We start from the raw sequence: 25,715 nt of genomic DNA, 5'->3' as shown, positions 1-25,715 counted from the left end.
TAACAACTCCTTTCGAATGCCAATATTCTTCTTTTCGAATTTTTTATTATCATCTGTCTCACATCCGTACAACATGCTGCTGAATACACGTTTTCAAGATGCCCAACTTCGTTCTTAAGCTATTTGCTTTGCTTTTCCAGATCTTATCCGTCGCCTTCAAACTCACTCTTGCTTTCGCTATTCTAGTTACTATTTCCTTCTTACAGTCTAGATCATACGTTATGTTGCTCCCCAGATATGTGAACTTCTCTACATTTTCTAGTTCAATGCCACTGACACTGATCTTCCTCCTCATTTCCTTATCTCCTAATACCATTGTTTTCGTTTTATCGATGTTCATAATCAGTCTGTACCACCTCCCTTCTTCGTTTAACACCCGCATAGTTTTTGCTAGCTTCTCCTCATCTTCCTCAATTATAACTATTTCGTCCGCAAACCTTAAGTTGTTAATTCTTTTCCCATGCACAGATATCCCTTCTACCTCTTCCTTGATCTTGTCCATTGCTCTCTCCACATGCACAATGAAGATACTTGGTGATATTGGATCTCCTTGTCTCATACCTCTACTTGTTTTAAACCAACTTCCCAACTCCCCGCATGTTCTCACCGCTGCCTCTGCATTATCACTGATATCTTTCAACAACCATATTAGTCTGCTATCCACTCTGTATGACTCCAACACAGCCCAAGTCACTTTCTGATCTTTACTGTCAAATGCATTTTGAAAATCAACGAAGCAAGTTTATACATTTTTGTTCTTTCGTCGAGCTTTCTCTGCTATCAGTCTTAATGCCAATATCTGCTGTATGGTACTTCTATCTTCTATACTCCACAGTCCTTTGAGATATATTATGAGTGGATGCATGTGGTGCTGCTGATTGAAAGAGTTTTTAGTAAGAGAAGAAATGAAAGAGCTGTGTAATTGAGGCTTATAGGGTCAGGTAAATGCTGACGAAGGAGGGGCATAAAATATCACAAACACAATTTAGGTCAAAACAAAAAACAGTCAAGTAGCACTTTAAAGACTAGCAAAATAGTTTATTAGGTGAGCTCTCGTGGGACAGACCCACTTCTTCAGACCCTATCCAGACCAGAACAGACTCAATATTTAAGACACAGAACCAAAAACAGTAAGCAAGGAGGACAAATCAGAATTCCTCCTTGCTTACTGTTTTTGGTTCTCTGTGTCTTAAATATTGAGTCTGTTCTGGTCTGGATAGGGTCTGAAGAAGTGGGTCTGTCCCACGAGAGCTCACCTAATAAACTATTTTGCTAGTCTTTAAAGTGCTACTTGACTGCTTTTTGTTTTGATAGTGTATAGACTAGCACGGCTTACTCTCTGTTACAATTTAGATCAGTATTTTTGATACAGACTGATTTAAAAAAATATTTAGAAACCAAGAGTCTAAACTTGATCCTATGGAAATCTATGTTAATTTCATAGAAGCAAAATAAGCTCCAAAATTATTGACCATTATTGTTGTTGTGTTCAAAGTCCAGATGTCTGATTTCTCCAGGGTTTGTAGAGAGGTTCATAATCTTTCCTTATCTCAAACACTGGGGTAAACTCAGACAGACCCAGGCATAATCTGCACTGAAGCAGGACCGCTTTGACTAATCACAGCTATACATCAGTCCCAAGATACTCTGTGTTATTCTAGCTTGCAGCATAGCACAAGATAGCACATGTTTAACCTATGATCTTCCAGCTGCCTGGAGCAAGCTGAGATAGTTTTGACCTTGCACAGTCATCATTTCCTCTCCATAGCAGTTACAGAAGGATATCTATTCTTAAGCAAATAGCAGTGGCTCTGACCTCTTCTTTAGTCACCCTTCAGTCTACCCACTTTCAGGATGTCTCTCTGTATTTTTACAGCTTGTCAGGGTTCCTTGAATTAAAGATGGTGCTAGTGACATAAACCAGGCTAGTGCTGAGAGAATCCTAATTTAATAAATCTAAGGATACTAATACAGCTTCTTATATTATTTACTGGTGAGTTGAACCCAGATATGAAACTCATTTTCCTTTTCTTTCTTTCTTTCTTTCTCCCCAGCTGATGTAATTCAAAGTAGCCCCATTGCAAGTCTGATTTACACCATCTGGAGATCTGATAATAAAATTATAACAATAATTTCATTGTATCTTTATAGGGGAAAATTAAGGGCTGTGGCATTCATGTCACTACTAGAAACCAGGAAAGGAGATAAAAATACTCATCCAGAATACAATGAAGTCATTCTGAACGAAAAGAGAAACTTGACTTGAAGTTTCAGATGGGGGCAAAGTTATATATGACCCAGAATATGACAAACTTTCAGCTAAAGTAAACCATCACAGATGATAATAGGTCACTCATTAACTACAAGACAGCTGGTAAAAAAAAAAATCAGTGAAAATGTGTACCTTTTCCTTGATCAGCTTTACCTTTTACACTGTTTATTTTAATTTTCTTATCTGGTTCACTAATATCTGCATTAGTTTAATGCCCACCCAGAAATAAATATTTTGGTGCCTGTAATGAATGTACATTTATTTTAATAGTGGTTCCATGCAGCCTTTGCCCTTCCATCTAACCATGGGGAAGCCCTCACCTCCTAAAACATATTGACAAGATAGGCCAGGGAGTCTCTAGTAAGATTCTTTACTGTCTTCTGTGATGTTCTCAATTGTCAACTTCCTCCTGTGGTAAACATTTGCAAGGTAAAGGCCAAAATCAGATCTACCTTCTCATGATATTCCCCCATGAGTTGTTATGAGAGAAGCTATCGATTTCTCTCTCTGTTTTAGCACTTTATACAGTGCCCATCACTCTAGAAATTCTCTTGAGCCCTGTCACTCCCCACCTGGAATCTTTCACCAAAACCCACGGAGACACTTGGGCTATGGCTACATTAGCAATTTTTGACAACAAAACCCACATTTTGTCGGCAAAGCTGGTGGAACATCCACACACAAAATGCATTTTGTTGACAGTATGTTGACAAAAGTTGGCACTTCTGCTGACTACCTTCTGTCTCTTCTAGATGAGGAAGACCTCCTTTTGTCAACAGGTTCTATCGACAAAAAAGCTGTGTGGACACTCTGGGGCTTCTCTCAAAAGACAGGGCATTCTGAACAATGGGCACCCTTGTTTGCTGTATTTCCAGGTGCTTGTTTTGTCGGGAGAGCAGCCGGGCAATGAGGCTACTCTGTCAACAGAGCAGAGTGCTCTTCCAATTGGTTTTTGTGTCTGGCTGCATTTTGTCAACAGAAGTTTTGTCAGGAAATCCCTTCTGACAGTGACTTCTGTCAACAGATTGCTGTCATGGAACCGTAGCCTGGAGGTTTCACAGAGAGACTTCTACAGTAAAGGCATGATGCCACTTCAGCTTCTTTCATCATCTTATATTCTTAGTCGTCCCACATGGTTGATGCTTGCTCACTTTTCCTCACCCTCACACCTGAAAGTGAGGATATTTTGGCCTTCTAGTACCAATGATAAAATATGTGTATTTTTGGAGCGATGAGTATTTTTGCTATTTCCCTTCTAAACTCTTCTTTAGAAAATTGCCGAGACTCAGTGACTTCAAACGGAGCCTGCTGATGTAAATCATATTTGAAGACAATAATAAATGGTCTTTCCAATTCATTTGAACCCTATATTTGGATGAATTAAAAATGATTCTTTGATTAAAAAGAAATTGAAATCCAGTTAGACTAAACTTTAGAGTTTTATCAGGTCCTAAAGTCCACAGTACGTACCTCCCATTACTCACTGCTATAGAATGTGGTTTAGCAGTGGGATCAGGAGACAAGCAGTGAAGGCTCCTGGTGGTATTTTGAGCTCTACCACCAATGTCACCTCTAAACTTGGGGAAGTCATTTAGCCTTTCAATGCACTAGCCTGCCCATTGCACAGAGTGCAATAATTAATATAGATATAGATACAGATATAAACACACACTTGAACCTCTGTATTCCAGCTGTCTCTAATCTGGGAACACCCATGGTACGGAGAAGGAAGTGGCTGTGTGTGCTGCCATTTCCCTACCACTCAGCTGGGGGAATGGCAGCACACAGAGACACTTTCAAAGTTTTTTTCCCCAATGCTGCCATGACGGAGTAGATGGAGGTGGTGCCTGGGGTCAGCAGAGGAAGCAGCACCAGATGTATCCCCTAGCAGGTAAGTGCTGCACCTATATTCCCCTCACACACAAACCCCACAGCACTACCTTGGCCCAGTAAAAACTATCATTTGGCACACTCTGTTTCCCAGGGCTACCAAATTAAAGAGGTTCAGGGATATCAAAAGAAGACTGTGAAAGCTGGTGCATAACAGAGATGCAGAAAACACTGGTTCTTTTTTGCTGGCCTTGCACCACCCCCTAATAGAGTGCCAGATACAATGGCTTTACCTGTCCTACCCAGAACACAGAGGCTGGTTTTGCCTGTGCCTTTATAGCTGCTAACTACCTTCAAGTGGGCAGGGAGGAAGCTGGCCCATAGCCCAACCCACTCTGCATTAAGCCATGGAGCTCTCCAGCTGTGGAAGGGCATGTTTACTTGCACCTTCCTGAGGGCTATACCTGTGGATGTGCTCCTCCTTCATTCTGGGACACCATTTATCCCTCAAAGCCCCACTGAGGTTGGGATGCTCTAGAGGTGTCAACTTTGAGATTTCCCCAGGGGTGTTGGACCCCTGCTCCTCACCAGGTCTTGCCTCACACTCCATCCAGCCCCCGCCAGCTCCCATTCCACCTTTTCCCACTCTATCCCACCTTGCCTCTTCTCACTCCTGCTCTGTCCCCTCCTGATACCCCTTCACCTTCCTCATGCCACTGAATATCTGATGTTGGGGGGTGGGAGGTGCTGGCAGGGAAGGATGGTGCTGATCGGAGTGATTCCCTATTTTTGGGATGAACTGGGGAACAAAGGGAAGGACTGATTCATGGCGCCTCTGGCATGTGATGAGCACCGACTACTTTTTCTCATGGGTGCTCCAGGTCCAGAGTACCCAGAGTCAGTGCCAATAGGCAGCTCTGAACTACCCACAGTGCAGACGTATTGTTTAATGCTATAAACTGGCTCTGAATTGTTAACAAAATTCGTTTTCATTCACATTAAGGCTCCATCACGTTCCTTAATTACATCTACTGTAAGGCATCTTTGTGTTGTTAGAACAAAGTGAAGAAGCCTCAGAGTACAGCTACACTGCAGTAAAAGACCTGTAGCACAGCCTAGACTGTCTCAGTTGGGCTCACAGGGTTTGTGCTGAAAGGACTAAAATTTGCTGTGCAGATGTTCAGCCTTGAGCTGGAGCCTGGGCTCAGAAACCTCACAAGTTGGGATGGGCTCAGAGTCCAGCATCAAACATCTACATGGCTATTTTTAATCTGGTAGCAGAAGCTCTGCAAGCCCAGGTCAATTGATCCAGCTTACAAGTAGGTATGTAAAATCCTGTTTAATAAGTCAGCCAGTTAAATTTTAAGTTTAAATGGGGCAGAGGAGTTACAAGGGGCTGCTACACCTGAGCTGGACCACCCTCTGCTCACAGCATTCCCAGGGCTGCCATGGACCAGGGATGCTCCAGCTGTGCTGGAGAGCCCACTGCCTATAGCAGGCCCCAGGGGGCTGAAGCAGCCTCCTGGCCATGGCAGGCATGGGACTGTACCAGCCCCAATCAGCTAACTGCACCTATAAGCCTTAACTGTTAAGATCCCGAGCTCCGAGATTCGATGCTGTAGCTTTTATTGCAGTGTAGCCATATCCTAAAGTAAATGAGAAGCAGGCCTAGTGTTCACAAAGTGCTTTGAGAGGACTCTTGTTTTATAAGTGAAAAGTATTATTATCTTTCAACTCACTGTCAGCTGAAGGTCTCCTCAACACCTCCTTCTCTTGGCGGGGTGGAAATATTTGGCCAAAATCAATCAACACTTCACTGAGTGAATTGACAAGAGTGTATGACACTGCTATTCAAATTATCTCCCTCAGAGGGAGTGTTGGAATGAAAGCTACACTGCTCCAAACCTCTCAAACCTGTTTTCACTCTACACGTATTTGATGTGTAAACTCCAGGCAACTAGAGGCTCTATACATGGGGGAAGGGAACAGTTAGTGGGATGAAATTAATTAAAGAAAATTTTAGGAAAAATATATCATGAAATACTTCTTAGTGGTGACTTCATTAAGCTGTGGATCAGCCTCCCAAGGAAAGTTGAGAAAGCCCCATCACTTTAAACAATTGGAAAAAACACTGTCCAAACATTAGAACTTTCTCTGCACTGAATACTCTTGCTAAAGAGCCAGTGTGTCTTTTCTATCTGTAATTTATTTTGCCATATCTAGAATTCCTTGCCTAGAATGAAGACCTTGAAGTAGATCAGAGTTTTTCTGAGTAAGGAACTTAAGGATCTGTCCTCAGGATTCTATATGATTTCCTTACTCAGAAACTGAGAGGATGTATCCAAAGTTTGAGTTTGGTGACCTAGTACTATTACTGGAGTGCTGAGATTATTTCTGATCTGTCTACAGCCATTTGTTTTTTCTTGTTTTATACTTAGATTGTAAATGCCTAAACAAAGATTGTTCTTTTGTTCTGCCTGTGTACATCACCTGGCACAATGAGATACAAGTCCAACTTGGATTCCTTGGTACTATGGCAATAATAATAATAATAACAATAATAATAATAAATAAACTTAAAAGCAATTTATAAAAAGCTCCAGTGAAGTTAAGGGTGAGTGAAAACTATCAAAATCTGACTCCATAGGATTTCTGCACCTGATAAATCAAAAGTGAAAGAGTAACCACCAGTTATATGTTGCTGTCTGTGACCAATAGGTGTATTGTATTTGTGGTGTGTGTGCGAGAATTCTCATTTTACAGAAGGGAGTGACAAGTACTTTAGTTACAGCAGAACTCCCACACGTATTTCCCTATCCCACACCTGATAGATAAAAAGCAACACAGAACCCCATGGGAATGTTTGTGAAAATCAAAAGCACTATGGAGTTGATTCTTTTCTCACTGATACCCATGTAAATCAGTGGTAACTCCAGTAAAGTCAATGGAATTACACCAGTATCACAGTAGCATGTGAGGACAGCCAAGCCGAGTCACAGCTAAGCAAAACATGCATGGGATATTATTCTTAATCCTCACCCTGATATGTATAATTTAGTTTTCTGCAAAGAAAAGAACTTTGACGACTCAGTCAGGGAAGGGCTGTAAATCTGAAAGTTGGAAACAGGAAGAGGGGTAACTGAAACACCACAGTGGAATGTTTCACACTTTTGTGTTTAACTAAACATATTTTACATTGCTTATAGAAAGACATACAGCACCCTGCAGATTACAAGGTTGTAAATTGTTAGAAGAGTTCTACAGTAAACTCTAAAAGAGTAGCTGGAGTACCTTATTTTATGGTTTCACCAGGGCCCTAAGATTGAATGATCGATAAAAATTCAGCCAGGTTGTATATTAATAATCAATGAGATGACTTGTTTCAATTTCATGGGCCCAGTGCACCCAACAGTTAAAACTTCTGTCACCAAAGGCATGACTGTGAGGCATGCCACAAAAATTCTCTCTCTCCTTCTGTTCACCAAGTCTGATTCAACTGAGGATATTACTTCCAGAATTGCTGCAATATTTACCAGGGCAAAGCTCAATATAAAGACAAATGAGCAAATACTTCCTTGAAGATATAATACGAATAAAGGTGTATTCCCTTGAAGAGACACCATAAAGTGCCTGCAGCCTTTGGGTAAAGGACTATAGACACACTTTTCAACAAAGACAGGAGAGTGCCTGGGACTTGTAGGTGATGGTACATAGCCCATGTCCCTGGCTATCACAGAGAGCAAGGGAACAAAGATGTGAAATGCAGAAGTGGTGATAAGAGATTGTTGTTTTTTTTTTTATTTCCTGGCTCCAGTCACTGTGCATGGATCAATGTGACATAACATTAATACAAAGGTCAAACAGCTGGTGTCAGTGGTGCCTGTTTCCAATGGTTATAATCTTCCCTTTCCTCTTTATTTATAACAACCGGCCAACCAAAATTATATCAGCTAAACTCAGTGCAGTCATCTTAACACAACCAATCAACAAAGACACCCTAGAATGAAGGTCAGGCTGCCTGAATCCTCACTTTAAGGAAGGAGGTCTCTTATGGAACATTACTCAGTAGCTATTACTTTTGTGATCCCTGATCCTCAGTGGCTTTCTGAACACACAAACACTTGCTCACAAGAAAGTTCTTGCTGCAGTGGTGCAGAATCATGTGGTGAAATGTTTTGGCCCATTTCTCACACCAGTTTTTCACAAGTTGTGACTTATTATATGGAATTAATCTTGTTTCACACCTATTTTAAGATTAGAATCAGACCTTTTGCACGTAAAATATAGGTTGGACAACATCAATAAAATTAAAAAAAGCAGAAATCTGTGTGGAAGACACATGGGAAAAACATTTAAGACAACAGTATTGGAATGTGACCCACCTGTGAATGGCAATGATTTTCTATTACTAACCACATGGATGAAACTCAAATTATAATATAGTTTAGTACTTTTAATCTTCATGTTGCAAATAGTTCTGACCTTCAGCATACCCTCTGAAGCAGGGGAAAACAGTTATACCTATTTTTAGCAGTGGGAAAAGTAAAACATAGGTGAAATGGCCTGTCCATGCTGTATAAAGCACTAGTGTAAGAAGTGGATTGGAACGCTCATGTCTCCTCTGTGCATTCACAGATGATTGTCTTTTTCTGATAGGGTCCCTAAATAGCTTTGTATTTCCCACCTTGTGCCTAATTTATCTGATCTTTATATCAAGCCCAACATTGCAGTATCTGAGGGCTTTCGAGGTGGTACTTTTCAGAATAAGAACAAAATTAGGGCAAGTCAGGTTGTGTTCTGACCTTAAGGCAGTGATGGGCAACCTGCAGGCTGTGGCACACATGTGATCCATCATTGTTCTACATGTGGCTCATGAGACGTTTTGTTTCCTGTTGTGCACGTGCACAGTTGCCAGATGCGACTCTTTTCTATCTGCATTGGTTTTTTTTGTTTTTTTTTCCTTCCAGTATTACTACAATGACAGGCTTATAAACCGAGGACACATGAAGTGAGATGTTTGCTCATTGCACACATTTACTACAATAGACGTGTGCTCCTTCTGGATCCAGTCAAAGCACTGCTATGATTCCATTGGCACACCACACAAATTCAAGGTGCACAAGCACAATTAGCAAAATTACCCTATCCTAGGAGACCATCTTGGTTATGATGATCGGGCAGTCCCCTGAGATGAAGGAGGGCAACTCATGTGGCCCTCTCAGTAGCCTAGGTTGTCCATGGCTGTCTAGAGGACATAGGGTACCTGTCCATAGACACAGACATAAGGTTATTCATCATCACTTTTAGGGTATATGAATTGGTACGATATTTGATTTCTGGCCTGTCTTTGTTCAGAGCTCATGACAATGTTACTTTCTGAGTTTGGTGACAAATAGGAGCATCAACCTGTCCAAGAGTACTGAGTGATTTTCTCAATGTTGTTTTTGCCACAGTGAAATTTTTAACTGATTTCTTCTCTTTAACATTCACACTTCATTGCAAGTGCTTGACAAGTGATGAGGTTCATAAGCTGGGAACAGAACATTCCCAAGAGCTCAGCTCTGAGACAAAGAACTTACTACAGTAATAGTGACACACGCTCACTGAAATTATTAAACGATCTCTGCAGGTTGGGGTAAGAAGGTATTTTCCCATCTGGCCACATTAGAAATGAACTTGGTCCACTGGATCGGTCAATGGGCTGGATTATCATGAGATCCCCTGAATGTAATTTTCATGATGAATCATTGGTCTGTGCATCACAGACTTTGGCCATGCCTATCATTTTATATGTTGATCCTCACATTAATTATAATAGTGAACTGAGATAATTATCTTATAACTCTAACACCTTTATTAGTCATTGTTCATAAGCAGTCATCTGATATAACTTATAATAATAATAATAATAATAATAATAATAATATATGCATAGGAGCCCTAGGCGTATCATAGGTCAGGACCAGGTTTACATGGCAATGAACACACAGGTTGGGGAACAGTGCATTTCAGGTTTGCAGCTATGACTGATTTAAATGAAGGAAAACACATTAATTTCACCCAGAAATGCAGTGATTTATGAAGGAGTCTGGGCCACCTCCAGCAAGGAAACCAGACGCCACTTTCTAACACAGGAAAACAGACAGAGAGCTCAAACCATGATTTCTGAATATTGTATAGCCAAACAAATGCTTGTACAGAGTTTGTCAATAAAGCCAGGCTCAGCAATGTATGTGAAATTTGTTCTTCAAAACATTCTGAATTACTGATTTGTAAAAACCATACAGGAAACAGGTCATCTTAGTTATGGTTAAATCTGCAATGGCTCCCTGCCTTTCTATTGCATGTTGTCTTTCTATTGCGTGTTGGATGCATGTGGCATATGTGACTTGCATCACTGCTGGGAACCTTTCTTCCTGCTCCTCTTTTCACTGTCACTCTTCCTTTCTGCCCCAGAATAGCCAGGGCCTACTCTTCTGAGGTTCCTTGTGCCAGGATAGTCCCCGGAAGGGGAAGCTTCCACCTGTTCCTTTAAAGCAGTAGTTTTTGAACTGGGGTGCACACACACCCTGGGGGTGCCTGATGCCCTTTCTGGGGGTGCAAAACATGCCAGATTTTTTTAGAAGGTAAATCACCGAAAACACAAATTAAGCCCAGGCACATAAGTACAACTACTTTATTTCATCAAAACTATGTATTTATTAACAATATACATTTTCAATGATTACTGTAGTATACAAACAAAAAATTGTTTTCAAGTTTTTAAGCTAAATGTAGTGAAATTGGCTTGCTACAGAATACGGTGTACTGACACATTGCAGGGTATTTCTTGATGCATGCTCAGATGATGATGTGGCAGCACAGCAGCTTTGTTTAAATTCAGTTATCTGCTGTTAGCATGTCGCGTACAGTTGACTTCCACAGCAATACTCCACAACATCTCTGGGTAGTACTTGCATACTTTTTATGTCTACTGTACTATCATTTGTGGTGAGTAATAACATAAAACTACTTTACATATATTTAATATGCATTTAAAAGTGTATAGGCCCCCCCATCTCCATTTTTGATAAGGGGTGCAAGAACATATTTTAAGAACCAAAGGGGTGCAGACTGCAGTAAAGGTTAAGAACCACTGCTTTAGAGCCAGCGCAAATGAGGACATAGTACACTAGCTAAAGTTCTTTCCTCTACTTTCATTTCAGGCCACTTTGGGACTGGGCCCCTATTGGGTGTGAAAAGGAAGGGTGCTGTACAAAAACCTTCCCCCCAATTCATGACTGTTCGCAAATGTCAGACCATTTCAGCCTATGCATTTCCTGCTAGGGCCCCCTCCCTTCCTCCCTCCAGTGTACAAGCAGTGCCAAGGGAGCAAGGAAGGAAGCTTACAATTCCAGCTGCTCGGCAGAGAATATGCAGCACCATAGCAGGGGTTCAGTGTCCTGGCACACTGGTAAGCTATGCGATAGACCAGGCAGCAATATTTCCTCTGACTGCTTATATCAGGACACAATGCCATCTGCTGTGGAAGAAGGTAGTCCCTTTCCCGCAAACTATGTAGATCCCAGATGGATCTTGGGGCTTTACAGGGGCACATGCACAGAAGTTCTGTGGTTACTCCATGCTGTGAATTTCTCTGGCTTTTCTACAAAACCAGAAACTCTACTAACTGTGGCTACCCTGAAGATCCCCTCTAAGTCTCACCACAGAGGCTGAATTCCTGTGGAAATTTATTATAGCTTATTTGTATTTCCTGTCTCCCGTGTCTGATGCAAAAACCTCACAGAGGTTTCCAGATGTCTGGCATGCCCTTCCTGGGTCAACTGAAGGATGTTGCTGTGGAAGTGGCTGACTTTTTCTGGAATGGGACAAGGTCCACTCAATGGTTTCAAGGACACAATCTTGGCCTAGGTTAAGGCTGAACTTTGGGAAATTCTGCTTTAGCTAGAGGCTGTTTCTTGTTCCTGGGAGAATCATAATCCAGCAGTATACTCTGCTTGGCATTAACCCAATATGCTGGATCCCATTAGAAACAAGTGACTGATTTGGGAAGAGAAATTGTTGATGCCTCTATTTATGTCTGTGGTCCACTGCCAAAACACTGCAGTACGGCCTGATTGTCTTTGACATTCTGCATTTAAAGAGGCACAGATGAGGTATTAAGGTATGAAAAATTGCTACTGTACAAGAGATGAGCGTTCCCGAAGGATTTGAACAGGCTCAATAACGTGTGGCATGTGTCTTTCCTAAGGACCACATTCTGGCTTGTAAGCCCATATTGACTGTTAGATGTGGGTGCAGGGAATGCACACAGTACTGGAGTCTTCTGGCATTATTTATTGGATACAGACTTTTTTCACATTCAGGCTCAGCGTTTCTGGCTGTTCCAAAAGGTCTGGACTCTTACAGCCAGCTTCACCTTCTGAATGTCTACCAAAGCTCCAGGTTAAGTCATGCTGCCAGGAAGCTGAAGACAGAGAAGTGGAGTGCTGTGGGGCACAAAACTCCATGGGGACAGCTTCCTTGAGAGTCAGACAGTTTGGGGGTAACCTGGGACCAGTCCCCCATTATATCCTCAGAACCTAGCAGAGGAACAAAGCAAGGTGGAGTACCTAGCACTCAGACATACAGATCTGTAGACAATTTCAGTTTCATTGAGGGCAGACCATATAAACGGAAACAGACCATTGTGAGGGAATTTCTGTGAAGGAAGCTTCATGGAAATATCCTTCCCTGAGCAACTTCCATAGGTTTTCTCTGGAAAGGGGACAATCCCTAATGATTAGATCTGGGGGCTGGATATCAGGAAACAGGTACTCAGTTCCTGACTCTAGCACTGAATTATGTTGATGTGGAGCAAGTCACATATCCTTCTGGTTCAGTTTACCTACAGGAATATTAAATAGCCAGCTTTCTAGCATTTCCTGAGGTTTTTGGATGACATATGCCATAAAAGTGCAAGATAATATTATTCTTGCAGCTTATTTATGAACATTTTCTAACAGAGATTTGTTTCCTTGAAAAGTTAAAAAAAAGCACAGAAAACACAATCAAATGAATCACTTGTCAGAGACCCATTAGTGACCAACAATCTAAGTAGCATCAGATAATTAAGAATAACTTTGGCAGATTCATGAATAGCTTATCTCTGCCTATCCTCCGCATTAAACAAAAAGGCTGCAGCCTGCGTTATTCACTGATGCACTCATACACCATTTATATCTGATTTCACTCTGCATTAAATACCTTTATGAGCTATTTTTAATTCTTCTTGGCAGACAGAACCACGTTCTCAAATGTCATATGCTCCCAAAGACAAATATAGACATGGATCCGTTTAGATTTTGGACAAATGTATGGTATTAACATTTAAAGCAATATATGCTGAGCACAGATTCTGTTTTTCTTTTGCCTACTCCAAGTCCAGAGTAAATTCACTAACTTCAGTAGAGATATTTCTAGGTTTACAGCTCCATGAAAGATTTTGGCTGTGTTCTGAGGCTGCTTCATATATTTTTCTTCACCCTAAATTCATGAAACCTTTCTACAAAATGGCAAGCATACATGTTGCTATGTATTCTGACAGATAAAGGGGTTAGCTTAAGTTAATGTATAAACACTGGCCAGATTTTCAAAAATGTATAGGTACCTGAAGTTGCTAAAGTGTCTAATGAGGTTAGCTGCTTTTGAAAATCCAACTTGGTGCTTGCCTGCATCTTTAGCCATCTTAATATCTTTAACAATCTGGTCCCAGATGAAGTCTTTACAGAATCATATACTATAAGCAAACCATTCAGATTTTATATACACAGCCAAATACTTCTGTAGTACGGCTTCAGTAAACCTCCAGTGTGCATTTGGATAATATTATGCATTTTATACACTATATTTCTGCAAAGATGAAATTTTCACCGGTGATTAGTGTAAGGGATCTGCATGGATATAGGGGGAAAGGAATAAACACACACCCTATTTACCTATGCAGAGGTTTTTAATGCTCCTACAAGGACAAAAATAGTACACTCTAAAACTGTCTTTAAATTCTGCAGTGCTGGTAACAACTAAAGACATTTATACAAATCTGCCCCCAGATTCAACTCCATGACCACATCAATATTTATAAATTTTGACAAAATGCAGACGATAACTGAGGGATACAGGCCCAAATTTTCATAAGTGATCTATATTCTTGATTGCCTCAAATTTGAGGTGCCCAGACCTTAACTGCTAACTGTCCAAGGCTGGACACACCAAAATGGAAGCACAGAAGATTAAAAGTTGTGTTTGAGAATATATCCCAAGACTGCAGCCAGCAGTTTGATGGATTTGTTGATTACCATGTTGATTACCATGTTTTCATTAGTGAAAAGGTCACTTTGTACATGGGATGGGCAAAACTGAGGTACTATTTTTCTTAAACTCCTAGGAAATATGTAAAGTCAAATACAGTGGAGAGTCTAAGGCTTTATCTGAGACGGGGGTTAAAAGTAGATTGTTGGATCACGCTAACAGATTTAATCAATCTCAAGCTAATCAATACCTTCAAAAGAAGATAATGTATGGTTATATATTTTAAGTCCTTTTGTTTTGATTCTCAGACAACAGACAGGACAGCAATATTTTTCAATCACATTGCATTTTTTTTTGCTTTTTCATCCAAAAAAATTATATGTATGCTTTAATTCAGTATTTCAAGACAACAAGCAAGAGAGTTTTGTATGGTTGCTTGGATGGGTACAACACCAATCACACTTGGGCTACGTCTACACGTGCAGCCAACATCGAAATAGCTTATTTCGATGTTGCGATATCGAAATAGGCTATTTCGATGAATAACGTCTACACGTCCTCCAGGGCCGGCAACGTCGATGTTCAACTTCGACGTTGCTCAGCCCAACATCGAAATAGGCGCAGCGAGGGAACGTCTACACGTCAAAGTAGCACACATCGAAATAGGGATGCCAGGCACAGCTGCAGACAGGGTCACAGGGCAGACTCAACAGCCAGCCGCTCCCTTAAAGGGCCCCTCCCAGACACAGTTGCACTAAACAACACAAGATACACAGAGCTGACAACTGGTTGCAGACCCTGTGCCTGCAGCATAGATCCCCAGCTGCCGCAGAAGCAGCCAGAAGCCCTGGGCTAAGGGCTGCTGCCCACGGTGACCATAGAGCCCCGCAGGGGCTGCAGAGAGAGCGTCTCTCAACCCCCCAGCTGATGGCCGCCATGGCGGACCCAGCAATTTCGACGTTGCGGGACGCGGATCGTCTACACGGTCCCTACTTCGACGTTGAACGTCGAAGTAGGGCGCTATTCCTATCTCCTCATGAGGTTAGCGACTTCGACGTCTCGCCGCCTAACGTCGAAGTTAACTTCGAAATAGCGCCTGACGCGTGTAGACGCGACGGGCGCTATTTCGAAGTTGGTGCCTCTACTTCGAAGTAGCGTGCACGTGTAGACGCAGCCTTGGTGATACAAAACTGTTATGAATATAAAAAGCAGATACATACATTTAATATCCTGCTTCCCAACAACAGATCATTTATACTGTCTTCTTTTGTGTAAAAATCTGAGAGTCAATCAGAAGTGATATAGAATGCAGAATAATATGCATTCCTTAATGCTCAGTTAAATACTCTTTGACCTACTTACTCACTTGATGTAGTTTGTATGATGTGGAGCTGAGAAAGAATAAGCAATATATAAGGTTAATATATATTAGGCGGCCTTCTTTAATGTCTGCTTCCTAACATATAGTTCTTATTATTATTCTGGGCATTCAGATTACAATTCTCATCTCTCTATATAGTCCATTACTCTGATCTAGATGCACTGTGATGGGTTGGATCACTGGGGGCTTGTCACCCAGTACGCTAATAAACCTACTGAGAGTACCTTTCTGCAGTTTGGGGCTTCCCACCACCATGTGCTTATGGGCCAAAAGCTCTGGTATCCCCCAGAGAAGATACAGAGTTGGGATACAGCAAAGCGACACAGACGCTGAACCAGTTAGGCTCTTGGAGGACTCAGCTAAAAGGCTGTTGACAGCACCCAGGAATTCAGTCTCTAAAAGGGACCAAAGAGAGGGAGGAAAAGTACCCCAAAAGTTAGTTGAGTAAAAGTACAGCTGCTGGGGGGGAGGCACTTAAGTACAAGTAGCTGGTGTCCTTCCGGAAAACTACTTGAGTAAAAGTACATAAGCTCATGCACATCACATCTTTATTGTACTCAAATACCCACAAGGGAAGGAAGCTGCACTTTTACTCACATAACTTGTTAGGTACTTTTTCTACCTCTAGGACCAAAACCCCCAAATCCATCTTACTATGTGTAAAAGTTTTATACAGAGAAAGTTCGTAAAGATATTTCCCCCTTTATCAAAAAGAGAGGTATGCACATTGGTTGATTCCCCCTCCATAACAATTACTTACACTAGGCTTGATGATAAACGAAAGTGGTTTTATTAAGTATAAATACTAGTATTTAAGTGGTTTCCAGTGAATGCAGACAGATCAAAGTAAGTTACTAAGTTAAAATAAACACAAGATGCCTGCTAATTCTAATACACTAAGACCTTGTTGCATGCAAAATCTTACCTGCATGCTTATCATAGACCAGGGATGATCTGTTTCTCACTTGGGCCCAGTAGTTTTGCTTCACCCTTTTGCTACAATTTTTGATTGTGTAAACAAGGCCAAAAGCTTTATATTGACTGGGATTTAAGGCTATTGCCTTAGACCATGTTATCAATCTCGATCCAGTTAACACTTTATAAAATTCCATAAAGATAAAGGAGGTTGTACTTTAGCACATGGTTCAGTAAATTCTTATACTTCTCCATGGGCTTTGATTCAGCCATCTTAGTGTGTCTAAAGTATGACATTTGTTAGCTGTGCCCACACTAGAGACTTTTGGTGGTGTAATTGTTAAATGTGCCTACCAGCTTGCTTATATGCATATTGGTTGAGCATCTATTGCTGTACTCCATCAAAACAACCAAACAAAACTATTTTACTTGTTGATTTGAACAAAAATAGAAATGTACATTTTTTTTAAAAAATGTGGAGCAGCTCAAAAAGCCAGAAAAAATGCAATGTGATTACAAAAATCTGTCTCTGTCCTGTGCAACTGTCATCTGAGAATCAAAACAAAAGGACTTAAAAATATAACCCTACATTATCTTTTGATGTGGCATAAAATGAAACTTTGGCTCATCTATATTCTGATTCACTGTCAATTATACAATGGGATATGTATTTAAGGAAATTGTTGATGAGTAGTAGCAAACCTACCATATTATAAATAGCTCCTCAGAGCCAGTAAACAACTATTTAGAAACAATGGAATCTTTTTATTACCAGATGACTTACTCCTAAGGTCAATTATTGCTACAAACATTTAATTAAATGTCAATATACATTTCATGAGCCCAGCGAGTGGAAAAAAAAGCACTGGCTCCATACACAGAGAAGGTGAACAACAAAACTGCTTTGTCATCATTCTAGCTGAAATTTAATTGTTCCTTTGAAAATCTTGCTTTTTTGAAGATACATAAACTCTCTTGTCCATCTTTCCCTGGAATATTATCTCCATTCATTTTAAAACATACTAAGTGTCAGGGATTTTTCCATCCCTCGGGCATTATCGCCCCCGTGGGTCAAGGGAAACAGGCCTTTGGCCATTTAACAAGATTACAGGTACAGGTATAAACTAAAAACCCCATAGGCTGCCTTTAGCAGCCCCTTGTAATGGTCTGCCTAAGTCAGTTGATTTCCCTGGTAACCCTGAACTCATACACACTTCAAACCTAGGCCTCTGATTGGACATTGGCGAAAACCTTCTAGAAACTTCCATAACCTGGAGGACCTGATTGAAAACCAGGGACAAACTGATAAATATTCAAATACAATCATGAATTAAACATAAGAACACTAAATAAAAGGCGGCGCAGCACAGCCCTCGGGGTCAGTCTGGGGGGTCTGGCTGCGGACAAAGAGCTCCTGCTTTGTGAAGAGCTCCTGCTTTGCGAAGAGCTCCTGCTGGGCCTAGAGCCACCCCCTATTTTCTAAAAGAGCTTTTAGGACCATAAGTAGGCCGAGGGCAAGGCGGTCGGGTGGCGAACTGGCCTCGCCTTAGTGGCGAGGTACTGCGTACCTGACAAAGCCAAACCCAGGGCCTGCTTCCCGGCGGCTAAGAAGTCTCTGTGGAGCGGCAGCTGACTGTCGAACTGGCCTGCCTCAGCAGGTACTGCGCGCTTGGCTGCTCAACCCAGAGGCCGCCATATTGCCTTCTTGGAGCAGCACCACTGCTCTCGCTGCTCCGTGACGTCACTGCACCCAATTGGACAACTGGACACGACCACCACACCTGATTGGACCACCGGACATGACCGCTGTACCTGACTGGACCATCGCTACTGGACACGTAATATCCCTACAAACCCCGGGCATAGCCTGGGGTGCTGTTACCAGCAACTAGAATTCTTTTAGACAATTCAAACCCTGTAAAGGGACTTAAAAGGATTGTAGCCCAGGCCACGGCTCTACTGGGCAAAGAAAAGGCTACGTGTAGCCTCAACTTTGTTCGCTCCAAGCTGCACACTTGTTTAATAAGTTCCATAGTTAAGGTTTAAGTAGTTAAATGTTGATTCTGTGTGTAAGAAAGTTGTCTCGGTTGAGGTTTAACCTCCCAGCTTCCCTTTTCTTTTCCCAAGTTCTGATTTCTCTTACCTATTTTTGTTCTCCAAACCCCACTGGGAAGTCCTTCATTTACTAACCCAGCTGGGAGGAGATCTTGACAGGCTGGTCCTCAAGATCTCCAGTAGGGTGGTTCAGCTAACCACCCAGAGTCTAAAGGGAAAAGGCCATTCTGCCTTCCCTTGCTCGGAGGAGAAAATTATTTCAACCCCTTGAAGTCTTAGGCTTTCTTTAACTATTTTACCTTTTTGTCCAATAAGAAAACCCACATAGACTCCCTACATGGATTTCCTGTTACTGGTTAGTGTAAGTGTTTGAATAACATACTTCTATAGAGATAATAAGGTTTAGGTAAAGCTGTTGCTGATATTCCTTATAATTCAAATGTTATAATGAATTGTTGTATGGGTTTATTTTATACGTTATGCTGCTTGTTTGCATGTTGGTGTTTTTGTTAATAAAAGCAGTTGTGGTTTATTCAATCTCCCTCTTCTTGTCTCACCCTTTCCTCCTTCGAGCGAATTAGCCTCCTGCCCACCAGGGAATTAAGCACCCTCCAGCCTCCCCCCTCTACTACAGTGCAAAGTCAGTGCGTAACTCTCTAAACCCCCTGCCGGAGGTGGGTGGGGTTGGCCTGCAGAGGAGCGGAGCGGCCTCCGCCTGCCGTCGGTCCTCTGCCGTCTCCTCTTTACCCTCGTCCGGGGCCCCGTGGGGATCCGAACGGTACGCTGGTGCGGGGTCAGTGGGGTTTTTTGCCCACGATTCTGCTCGCACCGACACTAAGAAATACATTGATCAGAGTGGTAATAAAATGGATAAATTGTTTGTTAAGCATGGAAAAATGAGGCCTGTATTATGTTTGACCGTGATTTTTTAAAGAAATGACATGGGTTTGGCAGTAAAACAGGGTTCCTAATTTTAGTCATACAAATATGTCATTCAACAGAAATGTGCCCCTCAATTTTAGCATCAGATTCTAATCCTCTGGAGAAAGGGCACAGGCTTCACTCTGTGACTCCATCCCTGATAATTACTTATGTGTCAAATGCTAAAGGTGTCAAGTGCTAAAGGGACACCATTCAAAGGGACCCTTAATGAAACAAAGGAGTGTGTTATCTGAATGTGCTGTGTTCATGTCTGAAAAACATTCATTTCATGGTTTTTTTAAAGAGGGGATTAAAAAAATGCAATCCTCACCATGTGAAATTTATGTTTTAAAGCCCATATTCCTTGCAAAAGACTTGTTTCAGTTTTAATGTATTTCATTCTTAGATATTATAGTTATGCACCAAATTTACCCTGGCAACACCTCAGTGCATGCTTTGGAAAATCAAATCCTTGCTTTTGTGCTTTTGCTGAACCAAATATTGCCTTAAAATATTTTTAAAACCCTGCCTGTTATGATCCATATACGAGAACAGATTCTCCTCTCCTTACTCAAGGAAAACTTCCAATCAAGTAAAATCAATTCTTTTGCCAATAAAATCTGTAAATATGTCCTTAATTCAAACCAGTCCAATAATGTTAAGGGGCTCAGAGCGAAAAATTGCTATGGGATTTCAGCCCCAAAGGGTGAAATGAGCTACTGGTATCTTTGAAACATGGGTGTTTCATATATATTTGATCTATAAAAGCTACAAACTACCCTTGATCCCAGTGCAGAAAGAACACCCACAGACATCAGTGGAACTGTGGGAGTGATAGTGATATTAACACCACAGAAGATCCCCCTTTTATGTTCAATATATATTTGGGTCTGATACATTAATAGATTTTAAAGGCCAGAAAAGACAGTTATGACCATCTCGTCTGACCTCCTACATAATAGACCAGAGAATAAAATTTGCAGAGTTCTACTTCTGGTTCACACAGAAAGTGGGGGAGGTAGCAAGAAACCCCTCTGGTATGTACCTCCTGAACAAAGGCATGGGGCACACTAATGGTACCTGCACCTGGAGAAAGTCTGCTCTTTCCTAACATCCCAGGGTGCAAATTATCCCATAGGAGGTGGGGATACTGAGTAAAGACCAGGGCTAGGACTCTCCCATGGGCTCACAGAGTCAGTTTGAAATAGTCACTGATGGGGAGCACACAGTCACACAGAAAACTCACATGATACTATGGAAAGAGATGGTGCAGAGAACCCACATTTCCATTGTGTGCTCCAAAGCAGAAGACACAATTATCTGTAGTTTCTTTTCCTTCCCTCAGCCCCAAAAGTATCAGTTCCCCAGCCTTCTCACAGGCTAGTTCTCCTGCTGATCCAGGAGCTGTGAGAGAAAAAGAAATTCACTTGAAGCAGAATTGTGTTGTGCATTCATTGGAAGCTGACTTTCTAGTCTCCAAACGTGGAGTTTCACTCAATCTGAGTGTGTTTCAGTTCATGTGATCTCTTATTCTTTGGGCTTGCTGCATTGTTTCTAAGTGTGAACAGTATTAAGTGCCAGTTTATCTTTAATTTAACAAACAAATGAAATGAAGGCAAACCCTTGTTTATGGTGTTCTAATTTTTCTTCTTGTTAGAAATTAAAGGGAACATTGTTTGGCGAGGTCAGATAGTAATTGCTGTAATCTCCTATAAAGCTGTATGAGTCTCCCAGGTAAATATGAACAGGAAACTCATTTAAGCAACCTTAATAATAATTACCCCATTTTCCCTGTTATCTCAACAAGGAGTTGTTTATGCAGTTTAGAAACTTTGTCTTATTTGCACAATGGGGCATTACTCTTCACTGTGTAAATATATATCTGGTAACATAGTGCCTTTATTCATTCCTTATACTATACAATGTCTACCCTTATATTTTAAAATTCTATACATTTGTCAGATGCAATTCACTACATAAATGACAAATAACGTTTACTGTGAATATTACTGAAATCCACATGGAAGATATATAAACCATTCAGTACTGACACAATTAGGCAGACTGCAGTTAGATCAGCTGAAGATACAAAAATGTGTTTACACACCAGTGTCTTATTCAAAATATAGCTTTGTGCTTTCCAATGCTAACATCTTTGCCATGCTAAACACACTTGAAACAAAGAGCTGAAAAATAGGACCACTACTATAGGAACATATTATAAAATTGTTTTCCTGGATGTGTGGGGATATCCCACACCCACTTTTGCATCAGGTGCTTCTGGGATGGTTGATAAAGTGGATCTTATAATTCAAACAGCCTGGTCTGTACAATTTAAAAAAAATAAGTTTACAACTTTGACCAGCTTGGCAAAGAAACCAAAGGTTTATTACATCGTGTGTAGCAATTTCAGCTTTCAAGTGACTGACATCATTGTTAAAAAAATGGCTACTGCAATACTATCAAAATCAAACACAGGGAAAAACCTGAGCTGTTCATTGGAGTGATGTAATTTTTATGACCTGATAGCTCAGACCTTGCCAGGAAGCCTGAGGTTTTCAGTGTTTCAATGTAGAGCGGCATTTAGTGCTAGCCCCAGTGACTCATGAGATAGCAGAGCAAGGCGGGTTATTCTCATGCAGGAGGATTAACAAACTCCTGGAGTATTTTCATAGTTTCCAACTAATCATTTCTAGGTTGACAGGGAAGGAGGGTATTTCCCTTATGAGGATGACAGGGGCTTCTGTCTACTGAGCCTGTAGATTTCCTACAATTGGAATCAGTGCCTATACCATCTCCAGGCTCCTGCTGTCTTCCATGATAGCATCTTTGCTATTCCACCTTCCAGCACTGCCAGACTCACTCAAAAGGCAGTTTATTCAGTAGCAGAGGAATTACCTTATGTTAACACTGCAATCAATAAGTACTACCATAGATTGAATGGGAGACAGCGTTGTAGCAAGTGGACCTTCTCCATCAGGCACAATTCCCAGTGAGCACACATGGATTGCGATCTCCTGGGTCAGTGTGTGGATGGGAAGAACATATCAAGGAGTCAGCACCTTTTGCTTTTGTGCACCTAAATGTTTCTGCCCAAATCCTTCTTCACTCTCCTGGGCTTTGGAGTGAAGAGAATTATCTGACCTTTCATAAACCACTTCCTGATCCTACAGGTCTTGCTCATTCAGTTTCATTAGATTGGCAAATGGACAGTAATATTTATATGTGTTAAAGCTAGCAATGTATATTAAGATTTCACACATGTATTCAATGTGCTTGTTTATGTGCAGGTCTGAGTGTGCTTGCTGGTGAGTGTCTGTGCTGGAACAGAAGAATGACAGATTATTTTCATGAACTGCTTTAATGAAAGGACGTGATCCAGTAACCTCAGTTGCATTCAACTCTGAAAAGTAATGGGCTGTCCTGTTGTTTCATAGCTTAATAAGTGCTTCTGGAACAACAACTACGGGCTGCTTATAAACAACGTCGAGGTACAAAATGAACATGAAATAGCTTCCCTTCCTCCAACATACATTATGGTTTTCGTATCTTTTTGTTTCCTTCCATGTTCCCTTCCCTATATTTCCTTTTAAGGGTGTGTGAACCATTTTAATTTACACAATTTTCCCCATATGAATATTAATCTTATTAACATGATTTACAGAGCATCATGAAACCTTTGTGTGGTACTTCACAGATTTATACAAAAAATGGGGTTCAGCCCCTCTGCAGCTTTTTATACATCTCTTGTGGCACACGGGCAGAAAGCTACAGATTCCTCCTGCTGATGATTACTACAGGTTGAACCTCTCTCATCCAGCACCCTCTGGACCCGACCAGTGCCAGACAATCGAATTTTCTGGATGACAGGAAGTCAATATTTTCTAGCACATTACCAACACTTCCACTGCTTACAGGGATCTTAGAAGACATTTAGGGTTAAACTACAGCTAAATAACATCACAGAAAACTGTAAAGTTGTAAACTAACTTTGTGGGACCATGGGAAACTTCGCCACACTCATGATAAGTGGTTGTAGGTCTAACTAAAATCATGCTGGATTATGGAATGTGCTGGATGGGAGAGTTCTGGATTAGAGAGGTTCAACCTGCATATCATAGTGGGGAACTTGTGTAGACAGTTCCTATGCCATACCTCTTACAACCCTTCTGGTAGATGGAGTGCCATGGTTGGGAGAGGCCTGGGAAGAATGCACTGCACTCCAGAAATTCCTTTTGGGTAGATCAAATCTTGTAGTGACAACCAGGCACAGAGCTGTTCTTGGCCTCCTCCTTTGACCAAACCTGGAAACTACTGGGCAGAGCCCAGCTGAGGGTTAAGCCTATGGTCCATATTATCTTATGCTCTGTGTTTAGAACCAATATCACAGGTAATATAATGCAAAACAGGGAAGTTTAAAGCACACAAGTAAAAGAAGAAAACGTGATTTCTTGGGCAAGTGCCTGTGCTTGACCTGACTCTTCATTGTGTTGCAATTTTGGCTTTTATCTACACCCTAGCAAGGTAGAGAGCAACATGGATATCCAAGCTGATCTAGCAGCACCTTAACTTTGCATTGCTATCAATGCTGGCATAAGGTGGAGAAGAGAACACAACTGGGTGCCTTGACCTCTCCCTTTATTGTTTACTTTGTAGTATGTATGTACATGGTGTTTAGACAGGTAGCCCTGTTCTACTAACTAGTTACATGAAAGGGAGGCATGTAGCTGGGTACGGGATTAGGGTAGAGGAAAGGCAGGTAGAAAGGAGATGAACAGGGCAGAATGGGTGGATAGCTGGGAGAGAGAAGAAGATGGCATGATGAGACCCCACAGCAGAAAATAATCATTTGGAGCAATGAGTAAATCAAAAGACAAATTTAAAAGATAATAAAGTAGAGAGTTAATTTAGTGGTAGAGATGACTGTTTTGCAGGGCTTGATTACCCAAGCAGTGCAGCTCTAGAGCAGTCAACCCTTTGGTAGCAAGAAGGTGAAAACTCACAAGGGTAACTTAAATGGCAGGAACAAGCAGGCAATTAAAAGGCTGGATGAAAGACAGGGAAAGTCCAAGCCATGACAGTGTAAATGCTGTGGATGAACCTGTGTGAAGCTGAAGTGCCAGGTGTGGCAAAAAGGGCAGGAGACAGAGGCAATGAAGGTCTTTCCAGGCTGGGTCAATTGGAACGGAGGCCTCTTATAGTCCACCCCACCAGTGCTCACAGAGCTGGTCCCATCCCCCTGGAGTGAACTAAATTCACTGATCACATTCCCAGCCGCCATGCTAAACTGAAAGCAGCAGCTCCTTACTCTTCTATGCAATGCACAGTATAACATGCTGCTTCCTTCTGATAGGCTTTGTGAACTCTGTTGCAAGTTGGGCTGAAAGTCTATGGTGAGATCCCTTCATAGCTGAAGAAGAAAGGAATAAAATTTTACAACAGGCAGCATGCACTTGATGGGAAAAGATTTTCACATAGTAATTAAGTAACTGTTCCCTACCCCTAAAGAGCTGTATAAGATTTAACTAAGGAGTCCTCACAAGACTCTGTGAATCACCATGCTTTCAAAAGCATCACAAGCTAAAAATTTAACCTAAAAAAATGAACAAGGCAGTCAGTTCATATTTACTCTGCACCCTCCATTGTGATAGAGGATAGGAGGTAGAAGAATTGCCTTGCTCTCCACCTATTCCTTTATCTGTCATTAGGCATAAACAGAGAGGGCTCTCCAGGGTGCGCTATCTAAGGTGGATATATGGGTTAATTCTTTCAATTAGAAAACTAAATGTTATGCTATTTAAAGGTACCTAATGTGTGTCCAAATGTGAGATATCCTCTGCCACCTATACAACCCAGTGCTAGGAAATCTTCTGCCATGGCTGCTGCAACACCTCCTCTGAAGCAGTAGTTCAACCAGTGCAAAGACTCTAATAGTATGTCTTTGAAGCACTAAGCCTTTCCATTACCCAAGTCAGCAACAGAGGCAACCTTGTCTCCCTGTCATGAAAGTTAGGTGGGATGGACAGAGTCCAAGTACTGCTTTCAATTTCT

This window comes from Carettochelys insculpta, chromosome 6, assembly GCF_033958435.1.
Source record: "Carettochelys insculpta isolate YL-2023 chromosome 6, ASM3395843v1, whole genome shotgun sequence".
Classification (NCBI taxonomy): domain Eukaryota; kingdom Metazoa; phylum Chordata; order Testudines; family Carettochelyidae; genus Carettochelys; species Carettochelys insculpta.
This window is presented reverse-complemented; position numbering follows the sequence as displayed.